Genomic DNA, 24,086 nt, shown 5'->3' with positions numbered 1-24,086 from the left:
TTTAACTCCACTGCCTGACAGGTTATGGATAGAACAATGGGCCTCACAAACAGATTAATCACAGTCTATTGATATAGATGTCAAGCATTCCCAAGTACTGTATTTGCAGTAGACTGAACACACCATCAGTGCTCAGCAAATAAGTAGCATTATTTGTATTGCAGTAGCCATGGGAAGGGCAAGCCATGCCATAAGCTCAGGGCTGTGTATGAGGCACCCTTGTGCTAGGTACTGTATAAACTCACACCAAAAAGATGGTCCCTGTCTTCAGGACCTTATACTCTAAGAATAAGATGAGAGATAACAGGGGCATATAACTGATGGGGTGTGGGGAGCACAAGGTAAAAGTAAGGCAATTATGATCAGCATGACAAACAGCATTGCATGATGCCTCAAGGGAAAATCTAATAAATTTATGACTGACGATGGCAGATTCAACCAAAATAACAGACTCCAACGAGAAACTGCAGAACTGGAATTAATTTGCAAAGTGGTCACCATTAAATTAGTCTTGAATAAAGACTGGGAGTGGATGGGTCATTACACAAAGTAAAACTATTTCCCTGTGCTAATTTTTCCCCTACTGTTACTCACACCTTCTTGTCAACTGTTTGAAATGGCCCATCCTGATTACCACTACAAAAGTTCTTTTTTCTCCTGCTGCTAATAGTCCACCTTAATTGATTAATCTCATTAGAGTTGGTATGGCAACCCCCATTTTTTCATGTTCTGTGTGTATATATATCTTCCTACTAAATTTTCCACTCCATGCATCTGATGAAGTGGGTTTTAGCCCACAAAAGCTTATGCTCAAATATATGTGTCAGTCTCTAGGGTGCCACAAGTACTCCTCATTCTTTTTACCAGTTAACTTGAATTTTAAGATTATCTCTATTAGCACATTGCAAACTGGTGTTAAATTTAACAGGGAGTTCTATGGCAAACCTTCACACAGTTCAGTGAGACACCCTCCTGCAACTTTTAGTGGACTTTCAAGCCTTTAGAATCAGCATTGCTAATCATTAGCAAATCTTTTCATCTTAGTGGAAGACTGCCTACTTGTAAGGCAGTCTTTGACTAAGAGCTGAGAGGGTGGCTACAGGCACATCAGTACAGTTTTGCTGACATCACAGGGCTTCACAGCATGTTTTTCCCACCAACCAAAAGTAGTGAAACTACTTCCATCTCCTCCCTTCATCAAAGTGGAATCAGAGTACAAGAAAGGTCTCATAAACAGAAGCAAAATCAGTGAGCTGGAATAGGTAATTCCCTGACAGTGTAAAAGGATGCGAATTATTAACAAGATAATCCCTTCAATTCTTTCATTGGCATGTTTTGAAATTCACTAGAGTTGCAAAAATGCTAAGAGAAGGAATACCTCAAGGAATGTAATGAGCTAACAGAATAGGCAACTTACTTGCTTTGGCTCTGTAAGGATGCTGTAGACCCTAATTAGAGGGTCCTGTGAGGGGAGCAGACAGGATGGGCTTATAGAAGAAAGGAGATCTGCTCAGATCTCAGCTCTGAGCAAATCACAGCCACCAGACTGTTCGAAGAGCTCCACATCTGCTTCCTTCTTTAGTCTCCCCGCCAAGAATCTGTGAAGCCAGGTGGCAGCACTGGACTTTTACATTAGCTTGTCTCAAGGCAGGAAACATCCCATGCCCTGCTAGTGTTACATACACCACACCTCAAGTGTTGACTACAGGCATCAACCATGGCTAGCTGAAACTAGAAGAGGGAAGTATACCAGGATATTTTAATTAAATATATCAGATGCTCTAAATTAACCTAGCTGGGGGTCTGTGCCAGGAGCCTGAGGGATGCCCCTTCTTTGCATAGCCTGATGCAAATGGCAGTCACCTTCACTTTTAACTCACATAAAATTATAGGTTTCCTCTGTATTCAAGCAGCCTCATGTCAACCTCTCATCACTTCAGCCATGATTTTGCCACTCTTGCTCATGTTAGGTAGTATCCTGTTACTTAAAGAGCACCAGCGAAGTCAGTGGGGTTGATCCTGCTTCCATTATGGTCAATGTCAACATTCCAGTAAACTTTAGCCACGCAAGGAGGGTGCAGGGAACGTTGTGTTACACATTCCAACATCTGTTATATTATAGACTATATTAGCTGTCAAATACTTCATCATGTTAAAAGACCTGATTCTCCACTCTCTTACATAGGTGTAAGTCAGAAGTAATTCCTTTTGAAGTCAATGGAGTTACACTAATGCAAACCTGGTGTGAGAGGAAAAGTGGGCCTAAATTTTAAGTGAAGAGGATGGGTGCAGAGTTGAGGCTGAGATGTCAATCTTAACACAGCATTTCCTGGCTGCTGAGCAATTCTGAACTTCAACAGTGGATTAAGACTGATTTAGATTTCAATCTGAATGTTATTTCTTGTCTTTACAAAATAAATAAATACATCTCATGTTCCTATTATTTTACAACTAATACACTTTTCTGCTCTCAGTTTAAAGTCATCTTGAGAAAACCTTTTATGCAACAACAAAGCTATTTATTTGAATTCTCATTCAAGCACCAGACAAAAACACATATTTTGCACATTCATTAAAACTTAACAGTCTAATTCCTGAGAAACACTACAATTATAATTAAAACATCAAAATGCCCTGATCTGAAATATTTTATTAGTCACAAAACATGATCTGCACTCTGCATTTGGGCTGTAAAAAAATTACTACATTCAGATTTGCAGATTGATATTATCCCTTTCATGAAGAGTTGACCGAGACAAAAAGTCACCCTCAGTGCAATATGGCAAAACAAAAACAGAAAGACATATAAGTGAGCTTTTGTATCAGCTGGAACTTATTAAAATTCCAAAATTGTAACATGTACTGAACTAAATGAGTAGAAATAATGTATGCCGTGTTGTTGTAGCTGTGTCAGTCCCAGGATATTAGACAGACACGGTGGGTGAGGTAATATCTGTTATTGGAACAACTTCTGTTGTCTTTCTCACCTACTGAAGTTGATTCACTGAAGTTACCTCATTCGCCTTGTCTCTCTGGAAACAATGTACACTTTTAAAAGCTAATTAAAAAGCCAGTGTAATGTCCATAAAGTGAACTGAACTTAAATGAAGTATGACGGTACCTATTCTCTTTAATTATTTCATTCCTGCTCCTACATGTTCCAGATACATCATGACACACTGCACACCCACTTTTGCCCAACATTCTAGGTATTTCCCATACTATGCACTTGCTGCAATGCCACATAGTTTGGTATATCCTCAAGTTTCAATATATTGTGCTTCTGAATTTTCTAGATACATCCTGAACTATCACACTTGTTCTTTACCAGGTGTCCTAGAGACAGCCCCATAATTATAGAATCATGGAACTGGAAGGGACCTCGAGAGGTCATCTAGTCCAGTCCCCTGAACTTATGGCAGGACTAAGTATTATCTAGACCATTCCTGACAGGTGTTTGGCTAACCTGCTCTTAAAAATCTCCAATGATGGAGATTCCACAACCTCCCTAGGCAATTTATTCCAGTGCTTAACTACCCTGACAGTTAAGAAGTTTTTCCTAATGTCCAACCTAAACCTCCCTTGCTGCAATTTAAGTCCATTGCTTCTTGTCCTAGCCTCAGAGGTTAAGAAGAACATTTTTTCTCTCTCCTCCTTGTAACAACCTTTTATATACTTGAAAATTGTTATCATGCCCCATCTCAGTCTTCTCTTTTTCAGACTAAACAAACCCAGTTTTTTTAGTCTTCCCTCATAGGTCAAGTTTTCTAGACCTATAATCATTTTTGTTGCTCTTCTCTGAACTTTCTCTAATTTGTCCACATCTTTCCTGAAATGTGTTGCCCAGAAGTGGACACAATACTCCAGTTAAGACATAATACTCCAGTTAATATCTAATCAGCACGGAGTAGAGCAAAAGAATTACTTCTCGTGTCTTGCTTACAATACACCTACTTATATATCTCAGAATTATGTTTGCTTTTTTTGCAACAGTGTTACACTTTTGACTTATATTTAGCTTGTGGTCCACTATAACCCCCAGATCCCTTTCCCCAATACTCCTTCCTAGGCAGTCATTTCCCATTTTGTATGTGTGCAACTGATGGTTCCTTCCTAAATGGAGTACTTTGCATTTGTCCTTATTGAATGTCATCCTATTTACTTCAGACCATTTCTTCAGTTTGTCCATACCATTTTCAATTTTAATCCTATCCTCAAAGCACTTGCAACCCCTCTCAGCTTGGTATTGTCCACAAACTTGAAAAGGGTATTCTCTATGCCATTATCTAAATCATTGATGAAGATATTGAACAGAACAGACCCAGAACTGATCCCTGTGGGACCCCACTCATTATGCCCTTCCAGCATGACTGTGAACTACTAATAACTATTCTCTGGGAACAGTTTTCCAACCAGTTTTGCACCCACCTTATAATAGCTCCATCTAGGTTGCCTTTCCCTGGTTTGTTTATGAGAATGTCATGCGAGACAGTATCAAAAGCTTTACTAAAGTCAAGATATACCACATCTACTATTTCTCCCTATCCACAAGGTTCGTCATCCTGTCAAAGAAAGCTATCATGTTGGTTTGAGAAGATTTGTTCTTAACAAATCCATAATGACTGTTACTTATCACCTTATTATCTTCTAGATGTTTGCAAATTGATTGCTTAATTATTTGCTCCATTATCTTTCTGGGTACAGAAGTTAAGCTGACTGGTCTATAATTTACCGGATTGTCCTTATTCCCTTTTTATAGATGGACACTATATTTGCCCTTTTCTAGTCTTCTGGAATCTCTCCCATCTTCCATGACTTTCCAAAGATAATTGCTAATGGTTCAGATATCTCCTCAGTCAGCTCCTTGAGTATTTTAGGATGCATTTCATCAGGTCCTGGTGAGTTAACAGCTAATTTGTCTAAGCAATTTTTAACTTGCTCTTTTCCTGTTTTAGCCTCTGATCCTACCTCATTTTCATTGGCATTCACTAAGTTAGATGACCAATCATCACCAACCTTCTTGGTGAAAACTGAAACAAAGAAATCATTAAGCACCACCTCTGCCTTTTCCACATTTTTTGTTATTATTCCCTCCCCCCCATTGAGTAATGGGCCTATCCTGTCCTTGGTCTTCGTCTTGCTTCTAATGTATTTGTAGAATGTTTTCTTGTCACCCTTTATGTCTCTAGCTAGTTTGATCTTGTTTTGTGCCTTGGCTTTTCTAATTTTGTCCTTAATGAATTTGCTGTGCTGCTAAATACTTGTGTATCTTAACAATTAATGTTACAACAATAGAAAAGGAGGTGTGTGGGTGAGGACCAGCAGTAAAATGTTAAAATGGGTATTAGACATTCTTGTTAGTGTTTACTTAATAGATTTTAAAGCCAGAGTGGATCATTTAATCTTTTAGACTGACCCCTCCTGTGTAGCACAGGCCACAGTTTCACCAAGTGATTGCTGTATCTACTCCAACGAGTTGTGGTTAAATAAGAGCATATCTTTTAGATGTTGTTTGCATTCTTATTGTAGCAATAAGAAGAGCTCTGAGAAGTTGTCTTTTGTAGCAGAAGTTGGTCCAATAAAGATACTACTTCACCCACCTTCTTTCATATCTTTTAGACAGGGATCCACTCTTGATTTAAAGACTGCAAGACATGGAGAATTTACCATATCCTTTGTTTATCTGTATCAATGGTTTCTTACTCTCCTGTTCCATTTGCCACACATCCCCCATATAAACAGTAGTCCTCACTGAAATGGAGGAACACTTTGATCAGTAGAACAGGTCCACTATCACTAATTATCTGGCCAAACACAGACTCATGTATGTCAGACATGACAAGTCCATGCAACTATGCTCTAGATATTTCATAATATCCTGAGAAGATGCTTGAATTTTCTGAAGGTGGTGGACATAACAGTTTCCAAGATAAAGGTTAAAAGTCAAAAATAAAGCTCCATGCATGTTAATTTGAAAATAAATTTATAAGAGGGATACAACAGAATACACTAGTGTGTGACCCCAGCGCACACCTACTCAAGTGAGAAAGGCATTCTGCTGAATTCATTGCCTTAAAAAGAACATGAACACACACAAATCTAGTTTTCTGGGGACAGTCTCTCCAGATTTTGACCAGGACCTTAGAACAACTGATGAAGAGACTCACCATCAGACAATCTATCACACTGCACGTGGGGCAGGAACTTAGAGGCCTGAGTCTTGACTACCTTGCACTTTCTGGAGTCATTTACAACTGTGCAAAATAGGTGTATAACGCTACCATTGGAATTGGTAGCATTTTACATCCACTTTGCACTCACTTTGCCCAGATGTAAATGACTACAGAAGGTGAAAGGCAGAGGTGAATTGGGCCTTAAGAGTTTGAATAGTGCTGTTGAACCCTCACACAGAGTTGATATAATCAATAAAGCTCATACTAATATATTTCATTACTCAGACTTGGTCTACATTAGAAAATTAGGTCAGTTTAACTACATCCCTCAGTGGTGTGATAAATCCACATCCCTCAGTGGCATAGTTATGCCAAGCCCAACCTAAATCCTCATCTTCCATCAACCTAGCTACCGCCTTTCAGAGAGGTAGATTACCTATGACGATTGGAAAATCCCTTCCATCAGCATAGGTAACATCTGCAGTTTTTCATCTGCAGACAAGTGCTGAGTCTGAGTGCTTTAATTCAAAGTAATCTCAATAACCTGTAACTCACCAACAGAATTTTTTTTTTAAAAAAAGAGCACTGTCTTTCTTCCACCCTTACCAGGATGGTACTCAAGGTTTTCTAGAATCAATAATTCCTTGGCTCACTAGAGAAAAGAGCTCTGTACAGTAAGTGAACGACTCAGTGATTGGTAATGAGAAAGCAATTGTTAATTAATAGTGATGCACGGAGCAGCAAAGTTCAGAGCTGAATTCCCTGGAACCCAGGGTTGTTTGGACCTGAGGTTTGGCTTCATGCCCCTACTCTAATAACTGTGCAAAAATACAAACTTCATTTCCATTTGCCTAGTACTGTAATTTCCCAAACAGGAGCTGCTGTATTTAGCCTGGCCTCTGACCCAAAGAGGGTTGTGTCAGGCAAGAGCAGAAACATCTCAGTAAAGAAATGGCAGCAGGCAGCAAGTACATGCTCTGGTGCTTGCTTTGTATTTTTCTCAGATGGATATACTATTTAAGGGAGACTCCTTATGTTTTGTCTTTCAAGTTAACTAACTCCCCATCTACTTGGCATGCAAAAAAGCCAATCTTCTTTTTATTTGTTGCACGACAATCACTGGGCCCATTAAAAGAGAGATAATTTATTTCACACTTCTGGTATATTAGGAATTTTGTGGTAATTTAATCTGTTTGTGTTTTGTAGTAACAGAAAAGTGAAATGTTAAACTGAGAGCCAAGGAAACTGCAGCAGCCGAAGCGCAATAAACTATGTTTAAACTAAACACTTCTAAACAAGCTATACTGAGGCAGGGCTGGTGCAACCATTTAGGCGATCTAGGTGGTCGCCTAGGGCGCTAGGATTTGAGGGGGCACAATTTTCTTCGGCAGCTACTGCGGCGGCCGCCGCCCCGGTTACCACCAGCATTTAGGCGGAGGGAGCTGGGGCAGGGGAGCATGGGGAGGGCCGCCTGCAGCAAGTAAGGCGGGGAGACAGCACACAGGGGAACTCCCTGCCCCAGCTCACCCCTGCCCCGCCTCCTCCCCAAGCACGTCGTGGCTGCTTCACTTCTCCTGCCTCCCAGGCTTGCGGCGCCAATCAGTTTAGGCGCTGCAAGTCTGGGAGACGGGAGAAGTGAAGTAGCGATGGTGTGCTTGGGGTGCTCGTGCTTGTGCACAGAGCAGAGGTGAGCTGGGGCAGAGAGGGTGCCTCAGGGCAGAGGGTGGGGAGCTGCCGCAAGGGGGATGCCTCAGGGCAGAGGAGGGGAGCTGCTGCGGGGGGGGGGCACCTCAGGGGAGGGTCGTGGGGGGGGCAGATGGACGCAAGGTGGAAGTTTTGCCTAGGACATGAAACATTCTTGCACTGGCCCTGTACTGAGGCTACTGCAATTTGGAAGGATAGAACTGTGCTTAAGGCTCTGGCCTAGGATTCCAGAGATCTGAGTACAATTCCTACCTATGCCTGTACATCATTAGGCAGGTCACTTTGTTAGAGCAAAAGGAATTTGTTAACTCTTTGCTTATGGCAATCCTCTGCTTATCATCCCAGTATCATCCCAGTTAATCTTTGCACGTATGTAACCCTTCTTAGATGCACGTAGGCAAAATACCTAGGAGAAAGATGTTAAACAGATCCAACTTATCTGCAAAAGGAATTCAAGAAATGTATGGACTAACAGAAGTTCTGCACGTAAAAATGTGTGTAACCTAGTATATAAAGGCTGTTCTGAGCCAGTAAGGTGTGTCTTCTTCCTTTGGCACTAGCCAAGAAAGAAGCACCTGTTCAGCTGACCGAGAATAAAAGTTTGGTATCCGTCTTCCTGTCTTCCGTGCCTCCTTGGGATAATTGAGTAGCTCCAGGGGGAAACGAGCCTATTTGGATAACAAAATGGCGACCGCGGCAGGACTTCTCTCCCTGTAGGGAGTGCTAACCGGCGGCCGAGGGTGATACCGAAGAGTGGCCACCCTGAGCGTAGGTTTGCTCAGGCTTCGGGTCGTCACAATCGGCCGGGGCGGCTGCGCCCCCTCTAAAGAGAACTCCGAAAGACACGGAAGCAAGACGGCTCCAGAAGAAGGAGAAGTCCAACTGCCGGACGCGGCCACTCCGGGCGGTAAGTGCTTTTACCTCCTGGGTTCGAGGAATAACGCCCCCGAAGTGTGGGTTGGATGGTGGATACCCTCTAGGCAGCCGGTGAAAGGGGAGGTATACTGACATTTGTTGTAGTTTCATACATGTCTTGTTATTGTGTTAGTAAGTAAATAAGGAACGGCCCATGCATAATACTACTAACTCTACGAGTCCGTGGGCCGTTCTGGATAATTACTGGGACTTAGAACAGCCTCAGGGATTGTTCTTGTTTATAGGAGGAGTAATCTTGTTTTTCCTTTTAATGATGTATTGGAAACCGAAACTGTAATTGACTGAGGGTTTTTGCGTGAAGTAACACTGACCAGGTCTGAGACTTAAGCTGACTCCAGCCGCCCCAAGACTCCTGCGAGGGGAAACCCAGTGACCAGGATATCTTGATTGCAAGGGGGGTCAGCCAAACCTCGTGACCAAGTGTATATCTAAATTAGAGCTAGATCCCTATCTCTTCCTTATCTCGAACGTTGGATAAGAGCACGATGGGGTCCGGACAGAGCACTTTTCCCGGGACACCCCTGGGATGTATGTTAAACAACTGGAAGGCGTTTAGACGCCAGGCTGATTATGGAATAGCACTATGTAAAGATAATCTTGTAAAGTTCTGTACCCTTGAATGGACAACATTTGGGGTAGAATGGCCCGAGGGGGGGACGCTCAGGCCAGAAACTATACAGGCAGTACATAGTATCGTGACTCGGGACGGGCATTGGGACCAATACCCCTATATAGATATTTGGCAGGACCTGGTGGCCAATCCTCCCCCATGGTTGCAAAAATGTAAGGCACGAACCATTAAAACCTTACTGGCCCGTGCCCCTGTTAAGAAACCCTGTCCTCCTGTCAAGAAATCCTGTCCACCAGCTGTAATTCCCTCGGCCCCTGATCCTATGCCTCCTCCCCCTTTGTATCCTGGCCTTCCAGTTCTGCAAGCTCAGATTGAAAGCTCGCCCCCCCCGCCCTCCGTGGCCAGCGCTTCAACTGTAGAAATAGGGGAAGGACCAAGCGACCAGGCAAGGGGTGAGTCAGACAAACCAAGCCCTCTTGAACGGGAGCCCTATAACCTTAGGAGAAAGGTTGACTCAGTGACAACCCAGCTCGGGACCACTCCGAAAAGGAGGGTGTGGAAAATGGGATCTACTTATAGTCCTGGGGACACTCAGTTTACCCTTACTAACTCCTCAGGCGAGGATGACTCAACACTTCAAATGCCTCTACGGGAAGTTGTAGCCCCCACTGGTGAGCTTGCTATGGTATATGTTCCCTTTACCACAAGTGATTTGTATAACTGGAAACAACAAAATCCCCCGTTTTCGGAAGATCCCGCCCCACTAACAGCGGTATTTGAGACCTTAATTGCGGCTCATAACCCTACCTGGGGCGACATGAGGGTCGCTCTTAATACTCTATTAACTGCAGAAGAGAGACGTTTAGTCCTCTCAAAGGCCCGCGAGTGGTTAACTGTTGAACTGAGGAAAACCTCGGACGAGGTGGCTGCGTTGTTGCCTGAGAGCCCCCCCGACTGGCCACAGAATAAACAGGGCCAGCCTAAGCATAGCGAATATGCTGCGGCTATAGTGCAGGGAATGAAACGTTGCATCAGAAAAACCCCTAATTGGTCCAAACTGTATAGTATAAGACAGGAAAAGAACGAAAATCCAGCTGCTTTTTATGAACGGCTCTGTAATACTTGTAAAAGATATACAGACCTAGACCCTGAGAGTGCTAATGGGAGACAGGTACTAATCCCCCTATTTATTGGACAGTCTTATGAGGACATTAGGAAAAAGTTGCAAAAGTTGGAGGGGGCGTCGGGCAAAAATATAGAGGAACTGTTAGCAATTGCTTTGAAGGTTTATGATCGAAGGGATGATGAGGAACGAAAGAAAGGGGCCCGCGCTTTGGCCATGGCCCTAAGGGAAGGATATGAGGAAAGGGGGGACAAAGTTAAGGAACGGTCAGGGCCGTTGGGGAAGGGAAAAGGCCCCCGTCTGGGTCGGAATCAGTGTGCTATCTGTAGGGAGGAGGGACACTGGAAGAATGAATGCCCCCGGCGACAGGCCACGGGAAGGGAGCATAAAGATAGAACCCCGCCCCGTCCAATCCTCTATAGCAATACAGGAATCCCGGGGGAAGAATCCTCCCCATAGGGAGGCCGGGGGACCCAGCGGCCCCTCCTGGCAGCACAAGCCGCCAGCCTGGATCCCACGGTGAAAATTAAAGTGGGGGGCCGCCCAATTGAAGCCCTTATTGATACTGGGGCTACCCTTAGTTTGCTCCCCCTTAATAAGGCTCCCCGAGGTAGAGCTCAGGGATGTGCCATAGTCCAGGGGATTGAGGGACAAACTACAGCTTTGGAAAAAACTTTGCCTCTTCTTGTAAAAGTAGGGAACCGTCAGATTTCTCACCAGTTTGTTTGTAGCCCCTCCTGTCCCATAGCACTCCTTGGACGGGACATTCTTACTAAATTGCAGGCAGAAATCTCGTTTGACAATGGAACTATGGAGGTCAGGCTTCCTAAGCAGCAAGCCTCTAATTACCAGATGGCCCTTGTAAAGGCTGGAAGTCTCTCCCCGGAGAGCCGGGGGAGCGATAAGGACCAGCTGCCGGGGGTTCACTTGGAAGTTTGGGCAGAGGAGGGAGGCGTGGCCCGAGCCAGGAATGCTTCACCGGTACATATTTCTCTTAAGGAAGGGAGCAGTCCGGTCCGGGTTCGACAATACCCCCTCAAATTGACCACACAAATCGGGTTAAAACCTCTCATTCAAAAGTTTCTGCAATGTGGGTGGCTCATAGAAGGCACGTCCCCATATAATACCCCGATTATGGGGGTGCCTAAGCCTAATGGACAGTATCGATTGGTACAGGATTTGAGACAAGTTAACAAGCTAATAGAAGCCCCCTATCCGGTAGTCCCAAACCCTCACACTATTTTGGGACAAGTCCCTGAAAATCACAGCTGGTTCTCTGTAATAGATTTAAAAGATGCCTTCTTTTCCATACCCCTTGATCAGGAATCTCAAAAGCTGTTTGCCTTTGAGTGGGAAGACCCAGATACTCACTACAAAGCCCAGTATCTCTGGACTGTCGTCCCACAGGGACTTACCTGTGCACCCGAGATTTTTGGCAGCCAGCTAAAAAGAGACCTCGCTCCATTCCTGGCTAGTCATCCCTCATGCAACATAGTCCAGTATTGTGATGATCTGCTTTTAAGCACTGAAACAGAAGCAGCCTGTAAGGAACAGACTATAGAGCTCCTTAACTACCTTGGGGCACAGGGGTATAAGGTTTCAAAGGAAAAAGCCCAATTGGTTAAGCAGCAGGTTACTTTTCTCGGGTATCATCTGTACCAAGGACATCGTAATTTGGGCAAGGAAAGAATTCAGGTTATACTTGACAGCCCTCAACCCCGGAATCCCCGTGAATTAAGGGCCTTCCTGGGACTGACTGGCTTTTGTCGACTCTGGATCCCTGACTACGGAGGAAAGGCTAAGCCATTGTATGAATCCCTCACTAAGGAGGGTCTGCTTTACTGGGCATGGACCAGGGAAATGGAAAAAGCATTTCGAGAGCTTAAAAAGGCCTTGGTTCAGCCTCCCGCTCTAGCCCTTCCAGATCCCCGGAAACCATTCACCTTATACGTTCATGAGAGAGGAGGGGTGGCAGCTGGAGTCCTATGCCAGAAGGCAGGACCAACCTGGCAACCCATTGGATATTACTCAAAAGTATTGGACCCAGTTGCCAAGGGGTGGCCTGCCTGTTTACGGGCCGTAGCGGCTACCGCCCTCCTCGTTCAGGAGGCTGAGAAACTGACCCTAGGCGGAGACACTGAGGTTGTGGTCCCCCACGGGGTGCCTCAAATACTGGGAACAGGTGCGGGGGAAAAGCATCTAAATCCCAGTCGACATACTAGGTACGAGGTGGGGCTTTTGCTGGCCCCTAATTTAACCTTTAAGACGGTTAGTTCTCTTAACCCAGCCACCCTGCTGCCTGATCCCCAGGCTCCCCGCAAGACCAGCCCCATCCACGACTGTGTGGAGGTATTGCAACAAGAAACTAAACCCCGCCCTGACCTTTCGGATTTGCCCTGGCCCAACCCCGATCTCGAAGGGTATGTTGACGGGTCTAGCTATGTGGTCAATGGCAAGCGGTTTACTGGAGCGGCAGTAGTGATTAAGGATAGAGGAGTACACAAGTTTAAACTTAGCCCTAATCTGTCTGCTCAAGCAGCAGAGCTGGTAGCTCTTATAGAGGCTCTCCGATTGGGAACCGGGAAAACTCTTAATCTGTATACTGACAGTCGTTATGCTTATATGGTGGTACATGCTCACGGGACCCTGTGGAGAGAAAGGGGATTCATTACAGCTTCGGGCCAAAAGATTGCACACGGGAGCCTCATTAAAGCGCTTCTTGAGGCCCTGATGCTTCCCCTCCGAGTTGCCGTGATACATGTGCGCGCCCATGGAAAGGCCCCTGAGGCTGAGCAGCGTAGATATAATCAGCTGGCTGACCAGGCTGCAAAGGAGGCCGCCCAAGACGGGGCCTCTTGGCTTCTGGTGGTTCAAGATACAGAGGCAAGGACCCCTCCTCCCCAGTATACAAATGAGGAAGTCTGCCACGCGCAGGCTGCAGGAGCCAGGCAGGTTTCCTCTGGGTGGTGGAAATTACCTGGGGGGGAGATCTTTGTTCCTCGACCAGTGCTTCAGGAAATTCTCCGGCTGTTACATAAAGACGGACATATGGGGTCGGGAGCAATGGTTGATTTGGCCGCCCGATCTCTTAAGGGACTGGGCATGCACATGGAAGCCCAACGAATTGTTAATAATTGCCCGGTCTGTCAACAAACAAACCAAAAGGGGTGCGGCCCTCCTGCCCCAATGGGAGGACGGCCCTGGGCTGCCTTTCTGTTTCAAAGACGGCAAGTTGATTTCGCCGAGGTGCCCCCTTGCAGGGGCTATAAATACCTACTTGTGTTTGTTGATCAGCTCACCGGATGGGTAGAATGCTACCCCACCCGGCACTGTCAGGCCCGCGCTGTCCCTAAGGCTTTGTTACATGAGATACTTCCTCGTTTCCATCTCCCCGAGGTAATTGAGTCTGATCAGGGAAGCCACTTTACCTCAAAGGTGGTTCAACAGGTTTCCCAGGCCCTGGGTATACAGTGGAAATTGCATACACCCTGGAGGCCACAAAGCTCGGGTCAGGTAGAGAGAATGAATAGGACTCTCAAAGATACTCTTACTAAAATATGTGCAGAATCTAACTTGAAGTGGCTTGATGCTTTACCACTCGCCCTTACCCGCATTCGAAGGGCCCCACGTAAGGGTCTCAAACTTTCACCCTTTGAACTGGTCTTTGGGTTCCCTCCCCGAATACTCGTCCCGGGGTACCGGGAGGATGTGAACTGGGAAATGGGAAAGGACTCCTTGTGGAAGCAGGTATCTGGGTTGCAATCTGTCTTGTTACAGCTGCATCGATACGCGGCGCCTTTCCAGGCCCTTCCCTTGGATCAGCCTGTACACCCGTTCCAGATCGGTGACCAAGTCCTTGTCAAGAAGTGGAAGCGTGACCCCCTCACCCCACGGTGGGACGGCCCGCACACTGTCTCGCTCATCAGCCAGACTGCAGTTAAAATCCTTGGGAGCGACAAGTGGACGCACCATACACGGGTAAAACGGTTTTTAGACCCTAACCAGGTGATCAAGTCAACAGAAGAGGACACCAGCCCTCTGTCCGCCCCGGCACCGGAAGCCCAGGGTGGCACAGGCGAAGACTCCACCTGGGAGTATCAAGAACTGGACGGACTAAAAGGACTGTTTAAAAGAAGGAAATAATGAAGCTATCCATAATATTTCTGCTTATGTACCCCTACTACTGCTATGGTTGGGAAAATAGGTTTTTACAATTAGGGGAAACAGTGGCAAGTTCCTTTAATCTTAGTAAGTGTTGGGTATGTGGAGGTCCAGGAGATTTAACCGAGTGGCCCTGGGTAGCCCAACCAGTGCAACCCAAATGGTGGGTTAGTAACTTAAGTATAGTACACGATGGAACGGGAATATGGACCGAGGATAGTAGTCCCTGGCGACTCTATTCTTCCGGAATAGGCACCTTTTGCCTTAACCGGACAAGACGGGAGGGAGTACATTTAGGGGAAAGCAAATGTGATTGGACTCTATCCCTAGGGTATGATTGCTATGATTCCAACTGTAACACATATGATTGTTCCAAATACCAAGGGCGATGGAACCACACCCACGTGAAACTTACTAATAATAGCTGGGTGAGATGTTCCTACCAGCATCATACGGGCGAAGGTTGCAAGGCAGTAGGATTAGACGGGTTCTTTGATGCTATCTTTCTAAGCTGCCAGCGGGACAATACCACTAGTAAGGATCATGTGGTACGGTGGCATCAATGGGCATGGCAGCACCATAATGGAACCCGGACCTTCTTCAAGTATTTTTGGTCTAACATCGACAAGCCCAGATTAGGCTGTAATTGTATTTGGAAGGCAGGGGCCGGAGCATGGAAATGCCAATACTGTGACTCCGATGGTGAACCAACCGTTATGGGGGCACCTTTCCGAGTCGGTAATTCTTTGTATTTTGACGAGACAGTGGAGGATTCTGAGACCTGGGATGGTCCCTTTGCTAATGGGATTTGGGCCCTAAAAGGTCACTATTGGATTTGTGGCCAATATGCTTACAGAAGGTTGCCTCCAAATTGGACAGGTGTATGTTACGTTGGGTATATTAGGCCCCTGTTCTTTCTACTACCCCAAATACTGGGAAGTAAATTGGGAATCAAAGTATATGATGATCTAATTAGGGAAAAGCGGTTTGTGGACTCCTCCTTGGCCGCCGGGAGCTCCCAAAAGTGGGGAGCTCAGGAGTGGCCTCCTGAAAGAATCATAGAACACTATGGACCGGCCACATGGAACCCTAGTGAGCTGTTATCTGGGGCCAGGGAGCCCATTTATAACCTAAATCGAATAATTAGGCTACAGGCTGTTTTGGAAATAGTCACTAACCAGACAGCCACGGCCCTTGACCTTTTGGCTGATCAATCAACTCAAATGAGGAATGCAATTTATCAGCACCACATGGTCCTCGATTATTTGCTGGCAGAGGAAGGAGGAGTTTGTGCAAAATTAAATGAGTCCAATTGCTGCTTACAAATAGATGATAATGGAAAGGTGGTAAAACAGCTAACAAAGGAAATGAGAAAGTTAGCCCATGTCCCGGTCCAAACATGGGGCGGGTGGAACACAGACTGGTTTACCTCCTGGTTACCACAAATAGGTTGGCTACGAAGGGGTTTCCTCTTTGTTATATTTTTCATTGCAACCCTATTAACCCTAGCTTGCTTTGCTCCCTGTTTAGTGGCACTATTTAAACGTATGGCTAATCAAATTGTATATCAACGAATGATGGCGCTGTATCAGCCAATAAAAACTGAGGACTGGGGGGTTTGAAGCTCTCGAAACGCTTTTAAGGGGGGATTGTTAGAGCAAAAGGAATTTGTTAACTCCTTGCTTATGGCAGTCCTCTGCTTATCATCCCAGTATCATCCCAGTTAATCTTTGCACGTATGTAACTCTTCTTAGATGCACGTAGGCAAAATACCTAGGAGAAAGATGCTAAACAGATCCAATACTTATCTGTAAAAGGAATTCAAGAAATGTATGAACTAATAGAGGTTCTGCACGTAGAAATGTTTGTAACCTAGTATATAAAGGCTGTTCTGAGCCAGTAAGGTGTGTCTTCTTCCTTTGGCACTAGCCAAGAAAGAAGCACCCGTTCAGCTGACCGAGAATAAAAGTTTGGTACCTGTCTTCCTGTCTTCCATGCCTCCTTGGGGTAATTGAGTAGCTCCAGGGGGAAACGAGCCTATTTGATTAACACTTTGGATCCAGTACCTTGCTACCCCAGGCCAAGTCTTTAATTTGTGCCAGGGCTGAGCCTTAACCCCCTTGGGCTTGACAGTTCATAGCTCTGGCAACCTCTGGGCTTGCCACATCAGTTACAAAAGTAAAAAATATTGCTTGAGCTGCCCAGGCCTGTTCAGCTAGGCTGGCAGAATGGGGACATAGTGCAGACTAAAGACCTCTGTGCAATGTGCTGAAGGCATTCCAGTGTGGGAAAGAGGTAGAGTAGGGATGGGCAAGAGGAGAGAAGATGTGAATCTGTTTTCAAAACGGCCATGGCCATGACAAACTTGCACCTCAGTCAATTCACACACCTGCAAGTCCCAGGGGGGGCAGGGGGCAATGAAACAGGGATGAAATTTAAAGCTTCTTGAGGCTGCACCAGGCCTTGGAACCGTGTGTGGAAGAGGCATGTCCCCCTATCCCTGCATCACCACCTGTATCAGCACAAGGATTAATCTGCCCCTCTGCACTCAGCTGTAAAATGAGGATAGCAAAACTGCCCTGCCTTACAGACGTGTTAGGAGGATAAAGTCATTAGTGCTAGTGAGGCAGTTGGATACTTCAGTGACGATGGGGGCTGTATAAGTACCAAGTTGGTAGTAAGACATCTCTGTCCTGGATAGTGACATATTCTGAACTGCACAATATATGTAACAACAAGAGGGAATGTCACTTTGTTGGGTCAAAGCAGCTCATCTTCCCCCACTGAAGATCCTTCTGTTTCTTACTTCATTCCTCCTAACCCTGTAACGTTCCACACTGGACTATCCTTCCTTCCATCGAAGATAGGTTTTGGACTTGGAGGCAGCATTCACCAGAGCCCATCAACATCGCACTTGGTCAGATGGGTGGCTCAAGCACGACTACTATCTATAGGTTTTCTGGACTGTTCTCACATGGCCTCAAGTTCCAGACTCCTGCTTCCCCATGACCGATGTTTTCTTATTCACACTTTTTTGTGGGCTTTGAAATCATGACAACATGTGTCACTTTCTCATATCCTAACCTCAAGAAGACATGGTTGTGGGACCCAGTAAAACACTTGGTAAAAAAAAAATCAACTTATCGCCTTTATTACAAAATGTAAGTGCCAAAACAAAGATGATCTTTATAAAGCCTCTTACGAGCAAGCTTTCCTGAATCAAGCATCACAACAAATTTAGAACAAACATGCACAAAGCGCAGCAAAGAAACTAAAATGGGTCTTCATCTGGCAGTTAGATCACTCTTCATATTGCACCAGTGTGGTGACCCTTCAAGTATTTCTTCATTTTGTATTTTAATTGGAAGCAGCAGCTGCCTCAAGCCTTTTGGTTTCACAATTGATGTGGTAAAATGAAGAATTCAGTTTCAAATCCCACCCTTTTTTTAAAAAAAAATTTCCAAGTTTTCTTTTTAAGCCCCGTCTGCCTTTCAGGCCAATTACCACTCCCAGATTGCACATTTTAGATGTCCAGTAAACTGATTTTAAAAATTACTTTTTATGAAGCTAGATAAAAGAATAATAGAGGAAAAATTCAGTGAGCAGAAAATAGACTATTGTCTTGTGACCCCTCTGTGGTAGAAACGGGTATTCACAGAAGATGGGATAAAATCGTACCCTAACATTAAACATCGGAGGAATTTTGGCTAGGTTCATCATTTACATAACATTGGGATCAGAGGGGCTAACATGTCAACATGCTGATTAATAGCACAAAGTATGTTGATTCTACTCATGCCTTCTATCATCACTGATTTTCCAAGAGACAGTACATAGAGAAATAAACACCCAAAAGTGGTTGCCAACTCTCAGCCTGGCCTTAGCCATAGGCTTAGTAAATGGCTTCCTAAAGTGTAATGTTTTCTGTCTTGACTAAGCACTCTGGGAAAGAATAGTCCATTTGATAACTGAACTGTTTTATTGCAACTACACAGGCACCCCTGAAAGTAATACAATGGAAGGAAGCTTAGAAGAAAATATTTTCAGGTAGGAATAATTAATAATAATACCACCTAGCTCATATATAGCACTTTTAATAAGTAAGTGAAATAATTACATGGAGCTGATTCTGCTCTGTATGGTGGTATAGTTATAGCAATTTGCAAGGCTGGTATAGTTATAGCAATTCTAGGGACTTGCAGAACATTTGCATCCTTATGTAATCCAGATATATTTGGCAGCCAAAAGGGCCAGGTTCAATTTTCTAGGGGGTCTTTCTGAAAACTTAAACAACATCTGCCCGAGTCCCTATCCAGGGACCTGAGAAATATATACACCACTCTGGGCACCCTTGAGTGTCTATACTCCCCATTCACAAGCACTGAGTTCCCAGGTTGGGGGAGGGACAACAGACCAAACTAGGGCAAGCCAGCAATAAATAAATTAATAGTATCTATTTAACAAAAACCCCTCTCCCCAACCCGGGTATCTTTCCAGGAGTCCCAACCTCAGTCTTCCTCTTGCATCCGTGAGAGGCTAACACATTCTAGTCACTTCCCTCTTTCTCAACTCCCCCACTCACCCTTCACTGTGCAGGGCTGGTGGAGTCCAAGAATTTGAGCAGGCCTGTCTCTACCCCACTAAAAGCAGGAGTGATTTCAGCTTTGATTGCTGGATAGCAAGGAGCCCAAACCAGAGTCCCTCAGATAAGCTACAGCTCAAGCCCCAGCTACTTGAGCACCATCACCTACTTTGAAACAACCTCAGCTCAGCCTACCACCTCAAAACCATCTGATGGCTTGAAGCTACCTCTATACTAAATCTTCAGAAAGTGATCCATGGTGCACATAGAAACCTTTAACAGAATCATTACAGCCAGCCAATCTTTTCCTTCATCTCCCTTACCCATCTGTACCACGCTGTAATCTGATCAGAGTGACCCCTCAGCCCATGCACATTAGGTACAGATCTCTTGCCTTTCATTTCCCACAACAGAGATAATAGCATTACATTGCCCCGAAATGCAAGACTTAACTATATTTTAACCAAAATGCCCCAAACTGACACATAACTGAAATGCAAATGAGGCTGGTCCCATTCAGCCATTTCCCTTTGTTCGCCAAGAATGGAGCCCCTGACTGACCGGAGTTCCCAAGCATCTCTGGGCTGCTCTTAGAATCATAGGACCATAGGGTTAGTAGGGACCGCAAGGGTCATCTAGTCTAACCCCTTGCCATCCATTTCACCAATAGGTATCAATACTGAGCTACCTATTCTCTAGGGTTCCAGGCCATAGGGCTTACATATATTGTAGATCTGAAAATGCTTTACAAAGATGAGTATGTGTTGTCTTTGCTGTTTACACAACATTTAGAATACAAGGAAACCACATAGACACAGCTGAGTCCAAACAGCCATTTTTAGTAACTCCTGTATATACAATCATACACAGCCCAGCCACATACATACAGTCCTGCTCTGTTAGGTTCTGGTGGCTTCTGTAAGGAAGACAGTGAGGCCCACTAGAAGGCTCACAAACTATTTAGTGGGTTATTATCCAGTTCCTATACACTGCAGTTTCATTATCCCTATTCTAGACAAGGAGGAATTGAGACACAAAGAGGTTCTGCCTGGTCATCGTCTGTCTCAGGATGACATCATGTGATTCTCCCACTCTGAGGCCATGTTCTTGGCTGCAGTTTTCTAGTACTAACTATGCTTACCTTAGCAGGTCTGACTTAGGCTCAGACCTTGAAGTTCTGTTCCCTCCAGGACTTAAACAAGTAATATATGATTTGCATTATTGTAGCCCCTAGAGGTTCCAACCAAGATTAAGGCCAAGTTGTGGTGAACACCATACAAAGTGCCTGTTCTGAAGAAGGGGCTGGTGGGAAAGCTTCCATGATGTTTGACTGATGGCTTGTCTTCACTGCATTGTTAGCTTGAGTTATAATTCGAGTTTTGTCCCTAACCTCACTCCTGTCCATACTCAAAAATTATTAGCTCAAGTTAAGGCGTTCTTTCAGCTCAAACTAGCTCACCCATCGAGGATGGGCAAGTTGAAGCTGGAGCACTGCTGACACTAGAGTTGGGGGTGCAGCAGCTTGAGGATATGTTTAAATCACAAAAAGAGACGTGTTTTAACTCAATGTAGCTGACCAGTATTAGCCAATTTGGATTAAAATAGCAGTAAAGACATGGCACCGTGGCTTTTAACTCAGGTGAGCACCTCAAGTTAAAGACTACACGAGAGCCAGGGGTTGCAGTTGAGCTGCTAACACAAGATAAAAGTCAGTTTGCTATGTCTTTACTTCTACTTTAACCAGAGTTAGCTAATGCACGTCAGCTAACCCAAGTTAAGAACAATTTTTTAGCAGCATAGACATGCTCAGTAACAACCCAACAACGGCTAATAAAATCACACTGTGCAGCTGCAGTGTTGTTTTGCAGGGCAGCTGTGGCAGATAAACACACAGGACCATGGGGCCTGGCCAATTTGGGAGCCCCTGCAGGAGCACTGGAAACTGGGTAAAAGTGGGGTTGCACTGGCATTGGAGCTGTGGTCTTGCCCTCTGCTCCTCCTCTTCTCCCGGGGGCCTAGCCCCCTGGCCAGGCCAGAAGCTGGAACCAGAGAGTGGTAAGAGCCACCCAGGGAGCCCAGGCCACTCTGGGGAGCCTCAGACCCTCCATCTGCCCTGGGCAGGGGCTGGGATGCCCAAGAACAGCCCCCAGCCCAAGTCCCCACCCAATGCTGATGGGATCCAGACCAGCCTCCTGCCCTCTCCCCGTCTCCAGACACACTTTGCGGGGAGAGGAGGCCCTGCTCTGGCTGGGAGGCAGTGGAGAACCCCAGGAAGGTCACAGGCAGTAAGAAGTCAGGCAGGAAGAGCTCCTCCAGCACAGCTCCCACAGCTACTGGCCCAGTCTCAGTGGCCACCACACTCCAACCAGGCTCACTCAGTGCCTGCATCTGGCTCCTGCTGCCAGGCTGCTCCCACAAAGTTCCTCCTGCTTTCGGTGATAGACTGCCCCTGCTGCCCCTTGTGTCCAAGGCAGCAACCACATGCAGCACTGCTCCTCCTGTGGCCCAGGGCTTGGAGTTTCAGGGGGCAATGCACCTCTACTCCCCCCAAACTACTCCCATGCTCCGCACCTGCCCAAGGCTACTATGTCCATGTTAAAAAGTGGGAGAGCATGGCCCCCTCCCTGGTTCTGGTGCCCAAATGTTTTTTGTGCCCAGGACCCCTATAAATCTTAATCTGCCTCTGCAGAGCAGTCACTCTCACTTGAGCTAGGAAGCTTGACTGGAGTAACTAGAGTGTACTAATCTGAGCGAATTGTTGTGATAAAGACAAGCCCTTGTGAGAGGTCAGTGCATGAAAAGTCAGTTTAAAATATGCGGGAATTAGACTTGACCAGGAACGTAAACAGACTGGTTTAGCTAAAACATTAAATAAGCCCAAAAGAAACAAAAGGTAGTTGCTGCATGTAAATTGATTTGTGCTACGTCAGCAGAAAAAATCAGAATGTGTTTTCATGAGAGCAAGAGGGATAGGAAGAACACGGGGACTTTTAAAGGTCTGATTATTTTTTGCAAGTTATAAAACAAACTCAGAACCATAAATATCCCTCTGATTGACAGTCATCTGGGAAATCCTCTGTATTTAATCAACATGGAGGCTGAACTATCTTTTCACATGCAGATGGTCCCCCAAGATCAGAGTTCATGTAAGTGTAGGGTGGGGCTTCTTGAGTAGTATAAGCAAAACAACTTGATACTTCAACAGAGCACTTTTCAGAGTCAGACCCCAATGAGATAACAGTTTTATACAATGTACAGGAGTAATCTATTGATTGGAACAGGGGGTCTCAACTCATTGTACTGAGAACGCCTTCTGACCACAAAGTTGCTACATGACCCTGAGGTGAAAGGGGTGGGGAGCGGAATCCGAGCCCTGCCACCCCGGGTACAGGGGAGAGGGGACCACAGTCTGAGCCTCACTACCTCAGGTGGGGGTGGAGCTTGGGCTTCAGCATCAGCCCTGGGTCCCAGCAAATCTAATCCTGCTTGGGTGACCCCATTCAAATGGGCCCCTGACCCACAGTTTGAGAAATGATGGATTAAAATATATGTAGTTGTTCTTACAGTGACAGACACGGAGCTGCTATGTAATAACCCGAGACTACGGAAATGTAATAATTTTACGAATATTGTATGTGAATTGGTCAGTGAGATGAAGTTATCTTACACTGGGTTATAAGACTTTCCTATATCTTCTTCTAGCCTTAGTCTCATCTATCTGAGATTGGTTCTTTGAGTCCTTTTACTCCATTCCAGTCTGTCTTGAGGCAGTACTTTGCAACAAGTATGTTTCATTTATTAGTTTAAGTTCAGCAAATATGCTAAATGCATATATAGTCTATAGTGAGTTGTAGAAAGCATTATACCTGAAAAGAAAACAAATTTTATGATCTCTCAAACATTTAGATCAGCACTGTGGTTAGATTTTAAAATCCAGTCTCTCTTTGTTGGGAATACAAAATTAACAAACAAGATATTTTTTCTTTTAAAATACTAACGATGTAATCGTACCATCATTTCCAGCTGGAAACCCAGACAAATATTTGACTGTAAAAAATTGTGAATTGTTATTAACAAATATGCTAAATGAGAATATGCTTCTTCATCTATCCTAAAACTAATTCTTAAACATTTTAAGACAAGTTACACAATTTAAGGAGCCTGTCCTGCAATCCATTACTTATATAAGCATGCTCTATTCATTCATGTGAACAGTCCTAAATTAACTCAGAGCTATTCACACCAATAAGATTTACAGGATCCTGCCCTTATTTAACTGATATAAATATTGAGAAAATTACAAACCAAAAGGTTGTCTATTTTCAGTTGTTCTGTTTTTTCAATGTGTTGACATAATGCTACTAGATCACAAATTATGAAGAGAGACTAAAGCCTTCCTCGTTGAGGAAAGCTGCACTGTTTTAATTAAATCAGTTTCAAATTCATCTAGTTAAAATGGTGCAAAACCTTTAATGAAGACACTCTTAAGTTGGTTTAACCCTTGCTTAATACTCTTTATCTTAATTTAGTGATTTACTGATGCAAACCAAACTGATTTGAGAGTGGGTTAAACAGATTTAAGAGTGTCCGTTTTAGGAGGGTTGCATGAGTTTAATTAGATTGATTTCAAACAGATTTAAACTGTTACAACTTTACTAATACACACAAGGTCTACTCCCCTGATCCAGCAATGACTGAAACATAGATGGAACTTCAAGCTCATGAATAGTCCAACAGACTTAGTCGTTCTACTCAAGAGTGTAATGTCACATGTGAGGATCAAGGCTTGAGATGATAATGACAATTTTATCATTGATCTGAACATTATTTTGCTGA

The 24,086-nt window shown here is 44.7% G+C and overlaps 1 long non-coding RNA gene across 1 annotated transcript in view; it reads left to right on the top strand.

Moving 5' to 3' along the window:
- Positions 1-4,513: 4,513 nt before the first annotated feature.
- The window catches only part of LOC142047282 (uncharacterized), a 34,974-nt gene continuing 15,401 nt past the window's right edge, over positions 4,514-24,086 (top strand). The window contains exons 1-2 of the long non-coding RNA XR_012656465.1: positions 4,514-4,552; positions 4,760-4,898. This is a non-coding gene — a long non-coding RNA (uncharacterized LOC142047282). The remainder of the gene's footprint in view (positions 4,553-4,759; positions 4,899-24,086) is intronic.

Source organism: Chelonoidis abingdonii, chromosome 1, assembly GCF_003597395.2.
Source record: "Chelonoidis abingdonii isolate Lonesome George chromosome 1, CheloAbing_2.0, whole genome shotgun sequence".
Classification (NCBI taxonomy): domain Eukaryota; kingdom Metazoa; phylum Chordata; order Testudines; family Testudinidae; genus Chelonoidis; species Chelonoidis abingdonii.
Note: the sequence above shows the minus strand (reverse complement) of the source record. Positions and strands in the feature narration are given on the sequence as shown.